The sequence below is a fragment of the Chenopodium quinoa genome, unplaced genomic scaffold (assembly GCF_001683475.1).
Source record: "Chenopodium quinoa cultivar QQ74 unplaced genomic scaffold, ASM168347v1, whole genome shotgun sequence".
Taxonomy (NCBI): Eukaryota; Viridiplantae; Streptophyta; class Magnoliopsida; order Caryophyllales; family Amaranthaceae; genus Chenopodium; species Chenopodium quinoa.
Genome location: NW_018743051.1, coordinates 240,548 through 249,553, shown reverse-complemented (window position 1 = coordinate 249,553; position 9,006 = coordinate 240,548). Strand labels below are relative to the sequence as shown.

At 33.6% G+C, this 9,006-nt stretch overlaps 1 long non-coding RNA gene across 9 annotated transcripts; it reads left to right on the top strand.

Annotated features, from left to right (window-relative positions):
• Positions 1 to 284: 284 nt before the first annotated feature.
• On the top strand, positions 285 to 6,832 carry LOC110730963. 9 transcript variants are annotated; one of them, XR_002513188.1, is made up of 9 exons: positions 285 to 436; positions 686 to 1,019; positions 1,424 to 1,576; positions 1,660 to 1,766; positions 2,590 to 2,936; positions 3,368 to 3,434; positions 4,139 to 4,366; positions 4,602 to 4,672; positions 6,401 to 6,832. It is a non-coding gene; the product is annotated as an uncharacterized LOC110730963 (long non-coding RNA). The 9 variants fall into 9 exon arrangements; XR_002513185.1 differs by lacking the exon at positions 1,424 to 1,576 and having other exon boundaries at positions 286 to 436; positions 4,139 to 4,192; positions 4,298 to 4,366; XR_002513183.1 differs by lacking the exon at positions 1,424 to 1,576 and having other exon boundaries at positions 286 to 436; positions 4,139 to 4,192; positions 4,290 to 4,366.
• The last annotated feature ends 2,174 nt before the right edge of the window (positions 6,833 to 9,006 follow it).

The following is a 9,006-nucleotide window of genomic DNA, read 5'->3' as shown; positions in this document are numbered from 1 at the left end:
AATTAACACAAAGCAAGACAAAGCTCTAACATGTGATCCAGTCCAAGCAATGGTATTAACTTTTCTAATTTTCTATACTCCATATCTATATATATAGACCTTACAAAACATGCAAAAGGAAATACTGTTCTTATGAACAGTGCACTGTGGTGCTATTACAAAGACACCCCTACATTTAATGAATTGCCGGATTTGCCCTTACTTAGCTTTGTGCATTTGCTTGCCATCTGTGGGAATACAGCTGTTCTTCAGGCCTTCCTTTGACTGCCAGCTAAGGTAGGTTGATACTTGGCTGCTCTTTCTCATTTCCTCAGCTTTCCTTTCACCTACTTCATTCGCTCTCTCTCAGAAACCTAGAGAGAGAAACCTTCGACACCTTCAGCAACCACCGATCATCCAATCAATGATGATTATGGGGCTTCGATTCTTTGTTGGGGTGAGATCTTTATCCTTTTTATAAGCGTCTAATATCAATTTAACAATCTAGGGTATAGCTATAATTTCATAGAAGTCCATTAATCCTTTTTTGTGCTATGTTTTTTTTGGTAATTCTTCTTAATTAATAATCTGAATTTTGATTGAAAAATCGAATGTAATTCTTCTTAATTAATTTTCTGAAATTCGATTGAAAAATCAAACTAATTATTGATGAAGAAGTGTTGATTTCGCCCTTTTGAAAAATCAGGAAAAACATGAAGCAGGCTTAATTATCAAATTTGTGCGAAAATAGAGAGTACCTGAAGAGTTTGATCGCAGTTGGACGGCGGCCGAGGACGGTTGAGTGGTTGACCATGAGCTCGTTGTAGCTCCGGTGACCGGAGTTGGGGGAGATGAAATATCAAAATTGATTTTTACTTTTTGGTCATAAATAGACCATTTTGTGTTAGATCTAAGTAAAGATATAATTTCTGGCTTTGCGAATTGGTTGATCTACTCTTCTTTGGTCGATCTAAGGTGGTTGTTTCTGAATTTGACAGAGGATCGATGAAGACACTTTGAATGCTTACAAAGCTGCTCAGGTTTGTGTGTTTTCTTGAATTTTTTTGTTTTTTTTCCATGGTTTTTAGGGTTTAGATGTTCAATTTTGCGGAGATCTGTCTAAATAAAAGTTTAATTCGATTTGTATTTGTTATTTTGAATTTATTCTCTGTTTTTGCTGCTCTATATTCTGAGATATGGAAGAATAACTGAGATTCGAGCTAACAATCGCTAAACGGGTGCTTAATGTTGTTTGTTAAGTTACTAAACATAGTATATTGGTCGAATGACTGAGATTTGATATTGGATTATGCATATATTTGATGCATTTTGTATAATTAAGAAAATTCCTGCAGTTTTATAGGAGTATTTTTTATGTATACTAAGATTCTGGCATTTAATAGGGGTTTGGATGTATTCTGGATATTTGTGTAAATTTTTGCAGTTTTAATAGGAATATATGGGTGTATTGTACGCAAATTCACATAGTGACGGTCATACATTGATCATAATCTCACACAATGCCAGCCCAATGGCATCGTGTCGTTGTCCATAATGAAATGTTGGGTGCCTATGTTGTTCAACAACTTGTGGAAAAGTATGTTTGTGTAACTTTAGGTGTATAATTTACTCCATTGTATATGTCTGTGATGTTATTAATCTGTTGGGGGATTGGTGCAGCTCTTCGGTTAATGTTGAGGGTGACATTGAAATTCGAGTTTACAATAAAGGCATCACTGGCGAAGTTGCGAGAATGCCAGAAATTTGCTTTGTGTTTACAATTATGGGTATGTCTTTTGTTATGCATTTATTTTTGTATTATCAGTTTGAAACACATCCTTTAATAGACTCCTATTTGGTTATTGTACTATCTTTCTTCTTTGCTTTACATTTATTTTATGTTGGTAAACTGGTTGTGCTTGGTTGGGTAGAAAATGAATATGTTGAACTCCCAAACCTGTACATATGTTTTGAAATACTGAAATAGTTGACTCAACTCAACCTATGATTATTCAACTCATATTTGTACTGTTAGTTTTAGAATTAAAATATACTTCGTAGAAAGTAATATATGGACCAAAATTTATGGAGTAAGCTATACGTAAAAAGCAAACATGTTATGGTAGTTTCTTAAAACCATGATCTATCTTTAACATTTGGTATAGCTTTTTTTGGCCAACTTTCACATTGACCCTTTATTGTGATTCAACTCAAATTAGCTTGGCCAACTTCCAACTTCGGGTTAAGCAACATTCTTAAATTCAACTCAATATTGTTTCAAAAAAAAAAATTAAAAAAAAAAAAAAAAAAAATTCAACTCAATATTTCTTATAATGCATATTTTTGTTGATTAAGAATCACTTTAATAAAGTAGTAATTGTACATATAACAAATCAAATTGTTATAAATATATCTACTCTAATGAACATTAAAGATAATTCGATTTATTACTGCACTAAACTAAGTCATGCTAGATATATGCCTGGGCACGCTAAAGATCTTGACATAATAGCAATTTGACAAATATGTTGAAATAAGATTAATAATATATCATTACTCCATCTATTTATATTTATATGTGATCCAATATAATGCTGCTGCATTTGTCAGTGGAAGATTATTGTAGATATGCCAAGAAGGTGTTTAGCTGTTCTACCCAAAGTGCGCCTCGACTGATCTCTTCGTGGATAAAACCTCCTGCAGGGCTCACCAAAATGCCTAGGATGCTCTTAACGACATTAAACTAATAAAATGTTGATGCACACATCACCACTCAATATGTAGGTTTTGATGCGGTTGCTCGGGATGAACATGGGCAGCTGTTGTGGGTTGCTGTTCGAAGGGTGGCTGCGCAATTAGAGGTGGAGTAAGCAGAAGCTGAAGCGGTGCGTTTTGGAATGCAAATTGCACATAGGTTGGGCATCTTGAACATCTGGATTGAAGGAGACTCTGCTAAGGTATTTCAGAAGATTGATAACAACTTCACAGGCTATTCTCCAATATTAATTTGCCTAATTCATGATGATATTAGGAGATGTCAAGTATGTTTAATGTTTTTATTTCGTCACATGTGAGAAGGGTAGGTAACTCGGTAGCCCATCTTGTAGCTCGGTGGGATACTCTTAATGTTTTGGAACTTGTTTGTATGAGTCCGTTTCCCCAAAGCATTATCTCTTTGGCGGAATTTGATTTATAATAATATATGCCTAACCTTTCAAGTAAAGCTTATAAAAGAGAAACAAATTTAGCTAAAGCTTCATTACCTTTTAATAATAGCAACTAACAAACTGTAATTTCTCAATTATATTCGACACTTTTTTTCTTCATTTCCCTCTTATTCTTACTTCTTTTACTACAATTTCTTCGAATTTTCTCAATTTTCTTGCAGAACAAACTTGTTCTTCATCATATTCTTCTGGGTTTTAGCTTTTTCTGGAGAATTTCCCGCTGGAAAGGTACAATTCTGCTCTATTTTACTTTGATATCTTAGAGTTTGATAATTGCTTCCTTTTTTTGGTGGGTGTTTGTTTTCGTGCAAATTTATGCATGGGTTCTTTCATTTAATTGTTTTCGTTTTTCCTTTACTAATTATTTCAAATTCTTAGTAATTTTGTCAATTTTTTATGTCATTTGATGAATATAATGATCTAACGTAGAATGGGTACTTAGATTTGTTGCTTAATTACTTTGTAAGTTGGAAAAGTTACCCACAATTAAGGAATGATAAAAAGAAAAAGGCTACATTTAATCGTTTGCTGTTAAATTATGGACAATTTTAATTTTCATCATTTTTTGTACAAGATTGATATTTTTGAAAATGGCAACTTCGAGGAACAAAACATGTTTTCCTTACTATTTTGATAAAAAATCTGAATTACAATCTGAACCAACTTCAGTCATTTAAACTCTTAAAATGACAAAACCATTAAACGCTAGATCAGCTGTGAGAATTAGGTTATATTTGCACCATTATTGTTAAATTCAGTTTGAAATTTATTTATTCTGTGTTCTTCTGTATGAGTGATGTATGAGTAATTGTTTCATGAAGATTGGTTGGGCTTCATTGTTTCTTCCTTTAAGGTTGTGTTCATTTCCCTATTTTTTCGTTGTATTTCTTGTACCTTGATTATGAGCGGTGCTTTAATTTTTATATATGCAGAAATGGAGGGTGGAAAATTATTTCAGAATTATGGGGTGGTTTTGATTCAATTTGGTAAAAAATTGGGATTATATTCCATGCGTTTTAAAGTCAGAGGCTTATTCATTTATTTATTTATCTATTTATCTAATTGATTATTTTCTTAATGGAGTTTGCTAGGGGTTTTCATTACTTGTAGACTATCGATTTTGCTACTAGATGGTTAAGATGCAAGTGAATCATTTTCAGGTAAAGTCTGCGACTTAAAATCAGTGCATGGCAGGGGTGATTGAAGTTAGTTATGTTAAATGTAGCATTGCATGCTCTAACAATACTAATCAAGTTCGTAAAATTCTAACATGCAGTTGCAATCTATATAGTGTTTTAATTCATTTTACTTGTAGTGGTTTGTGTTCAATAAACTACGAGATCATAAGACTTATACGCTCTATGCCCTGAATCTTCCCAATTTATCTTATGACAGGGGATAAAAGGTAGGATGTGGCTCCAAACCATGCTGCTTCTTCAGGGAAAGGTCCTCCTATCCTTGCTGTGGTAATCCTTCTTGACTCGCTACTATACTTGCTATGATGTGTGCTACTATGGGATTTGTAAAATATGTTTAGGTGTATGACTCTTATACACACAAAGTATTCGTTAGAACTGCAGTTCATGACTACCCTTCTGCATCAGGTTGGATTCCCCCCCCCCCCCCCTCTGAAGGTATTATCATGTTGAATGTTGATGCTAATTTGATCTCTGGGTCACATGTTGGGTTGGGCGTAGCTGTAAAAAACGAGCTTGCAATTGGGCAGTGTTTGCTTACTTTAGTTAAGAGGTATGAAGGGTTGTGGGAAGTAGAACAAACAACACACTTTTTCTTAAACCACTTTTAATGGTTTTCTCTTATATATCAACTTTAACTTTATAAAGTTTGCCTTTGAATTATTTTTTCAATAGAAATGGTTTCATGTTTTAATTTAGGGAAAATATGGAACACAGCAAACCTACAACTGTACTGAAACCCTAAGGTTTTAACTTTGTATAGATAAATCTGGGAGAGAGTTTTGCTGGTTAGATGTCTCTGCAATGGTCACACTGTAAACACTCATTTTTTTCATCCTTGTTAGAATTCAAGAGGTAATCTTGGGTTCTTGTGTGCAAATGTGAGGAGCTTTTCCAAGGTCTTTTTTTTCCCTTCGTGTTATGGTGGTGTGTGGGATTGCTGTGTGGTGCTTGTGAGTTAGTTGTTGTGGTGTGATTGTTCTTGTGTTCTTCTCGGGTATCATTGTTTTGTGCTTGTTGCTGCTGCAAGGTTGGTTGTTTTGTTTGGGGATCCTTTAGCTTCATTTCTAAATTGAGTACTTGTGTGTGTGTTCTTGATATATGGATAACTAATTCAATGGCTCTTACTTAGAAACTTGCTACTAAGGTATCTCTTCATTCACATGGTTTCCTTTATTTAGTTGTTCAGTTTAAAATTGAGAATTTCTCAATTCAATTCGATAAGAAATCGGGGGCTTCTGATTTAGTTGAGTTTGTTTAAAATTGAGGGGTTTTCTCAAATCAATTGAAATCGTTTTAAAATTGTAGTTTTCCAGTTTAAATCAATTAGTTCATTATTTTGGGGTAGTTTTGATGCAATTTGGTAAAAAAAAAATAGGGATTTGATTTCTCTGCATTCTAAAGTTAGGCCTTTATTTATTTATTTGGTTAAGATTGTTAAATGTCTAATTGATTATTTTCTTAATGAAGGTTGTTAGAAAATTAGCTCTGACTAGCAGAGGAGTCAAGAACCCACGCATTACCGTCTTGAAACTGTTACTCTTCAGTAAATTTTCATGTAAAAAAGACGACTCCAATAATTGTTTACTAAAAGATTTAATGATTTCAAAATTGAGCTAATTGTTTTAAATTATCTTCAATGATTACACCTTTATAAGACGCTCTTGATCCAAAATGGACAGCCATGTATTATTTTATTATAAGAAGTAAATTATAAGCAGAGTGCTCAACGATCCATTTAATTTCTGTTACATGTAATTGTGAACTTGTAATCCTGTATTATACTACCTATATTATACTATTACATATTAGACTTTATGCTTTTGATTAGGGATCAATAAATGTCTGTTAATAGATAAAGCAGTGAGGTATGCTTGCAAAAACAAGAAAACTATCTGAAGTTATATGATGCCACTACAAGTGTGATATCAAGAATTCCTTATTTTCAACTGAAATATTTGGTTTTGATTAATTGGAGTTCTGGTCTAACTCTTTCAGGTTAATACTCTTAAGGTAGCAACTGCAGCTCATTGCATCAAGCATATAGCGATGATAATTATGACTTCAAATGCAACAAATCGCTTTTCTTTATCTTGTCGTTCAGGCAAAACAAAAAGTGAGCTTCACAAGTGTTTAGACTGTTTACTGATATATAGTACGGAGTAATGATATTGAGCTTCGTAGCTTTTTGGCTTGTTACTTTTTTACACATTTTTAATCCATTTTTAATATCGAGAATTTTCTTAGTAGGCCCGGAATTCTATATTCTTTGTAAATTATCTTCTGATCGTGTGTTTGATATGATATAGCTTGATTTGATTATCGTCAAACTGGCGAGTTAATATGTTCTTTTGGATACATGTATAATCTAAGAATACGATCAATTTGTTTTGTTCAGGATAATTTGGAGTGGAAGTTTTTGCAGTCAAATTGTTAGCTGGTTGTACATTAAGATCTTTTTTTTTTCAATAACTGTACATTAAGCTTTTAAAGGTGAAAACATCCTATTTTCTGGGTTATTAAGGAGTATTGTAAGATGGGTAATTTTTAAACGCATCACTTTTACTTATATTACCCTAAATAACACTAGCCTCTTTACTCAATAGGCAGAGCATTATGCAAATTTACTCTTAAACTCCACAATTTTATTTATCCGTTATGTGTCTGTCAAACTACTTTATATGCTTTGGATATAGGAAGAAGTCCAATCAATTTCTTAATGTGTTTCACTTTGGAGATTGTATGCATAGATACCAGTATATATTTACATCGTTATATGTACTTTTGATATTTTAGATATAGAGAGAGAGAGGAAATGAAAAAAGTAAGGAGAAACTTTTTAGGTGTAATTAAGGAGATGAAAATAGGTTTTAGAAACTTTCAAAACTACTCAAAATTATGGACCATAAATAAAAGAAAATGAAAGTTAAAGGGATAGAGAAACAGAGTGACCAAGAAAGAAGGAATAGAAATCGACAATTAGAATTGGACAAACTTCAAATCTTTCACTAAATGATATTCGTTAACAAATGTGGTTTTGTGATAATTATGGAAATGTTAACTAATTTGTAGCACTTTTAGAATTAAACGTTTAACCTTATAGTAGAATTGAGCTAGATTCACAAGTAAATGTATTTTTAAATGTTTATATAATCATAGTAATAGATAGATTTTAAGAGATAAAATGAAGAAGGATGGAGGGAGGAGAAGAGAGGAAGAGAAAGAGGGAGTGGGAGGAGGAAGAGAGAGAGAAGAAAAAAGGGAGAGAGTGGGAGGAGGAGTGAGAGAGAGATGAACTAGGGAAGGAGTTGGAGAAGAGAAAGAAATGGTGGGAGGGAGTTGGACGAGAGAGAGGTGTGAGAAAGAGAGAGAGAAGGGTCGGGATAGAGAAGAGAAAGAGAGATAAATAGATAGAGATGAGCCAAGAGGAGAGGAAGAGAAAGAGAGAGGCTGGGAGAAAAAAGAGATAAGGGCCGAAAGACAAAGAAATAGAGCAATTAAGAGAACGAAGGGCAAGGAGAGAGATAAAGTGATAAAAAGATTAGATGATTCGTGAAAGAGGGAGGAGTCAGGATTGAATAAGAGAAAGAGGGAGAGAGATAGAGATAAGCCAAGAGGAGAGGGAGGGAGAGAGATAGAGGCTGGGAGAAAAAAAAAAAGAGATAAGGGCCGAAAGAGAAAGAAATAGAACAATTAAGAGAAAGAAGGGCAAGGAGAGAGAGTGGAGTGGTAAAGAAATAGATGAGTCGGGAAAGAGGGAGGAGCCAGGATAGAATAAGAGAAAAAGAAATAGAGCAATTAAGAGAAAGAAATAGAATAAGAGAGAAAGAAATAGAGCAATTAAGAGAAAGAAATAGAATAAGAGAGAGAGGGAAAGAGAAAGAGACAGAGAGATAGAGATGAGCCAAGAGGAGAGGGAGAAGGAGAGAGGCTGGGAAAAAAAAAGAGATAAGGGCCGGAAGATAAAGAAATAGAGTTATTAAGAGAAAGAAGGGCAAGGAGAAAGAGATAGAGTGATAAAGAAATAGATGAGTCAGGAAAGAAGGAGGATTCAGGATAGAATAAGAGAGAGAGGGAGGCTTACTTAACCGTTCAAACCATACAAGAAGAGTAATTAGATTGGAGAAAAAAAAGGAACATATGGTGAAAGTAAGCAAGAAAGAATAGAAAAGGGAAATGAGATAAGAAGAGGAAGAAATATAACAGAGAGGGTTCATATGAAGGAAGAAGAGATAGGAAGAACTTAAAATCAAATTAGTGACTACCACACAAATAAGATCCCCTAATCATCATGTTAATAAACACCCCAAACTACGAAACATGATCAAAATTCCACAAATCTTACATATCATATCGTGGTGGGGGGAGGGGGGGGGGGGAATCACGTAGTGTGTGCTCCAATGACTATAATCTTAAATATAAAAGTGTAAAGATATTCCCTCCAGCCGTATTTAAAAAAAAATCGTACATCAAATAATTTATAGATAAATGACCAGCAAAAAAACTTTCTCATTCATTTTATACCTTCCGTATAGATTACAAAATCTAATTAATATAATTTTTCAATAGAAGAACCACTCGAAAAGTTTCCACTTTAAAAAGTC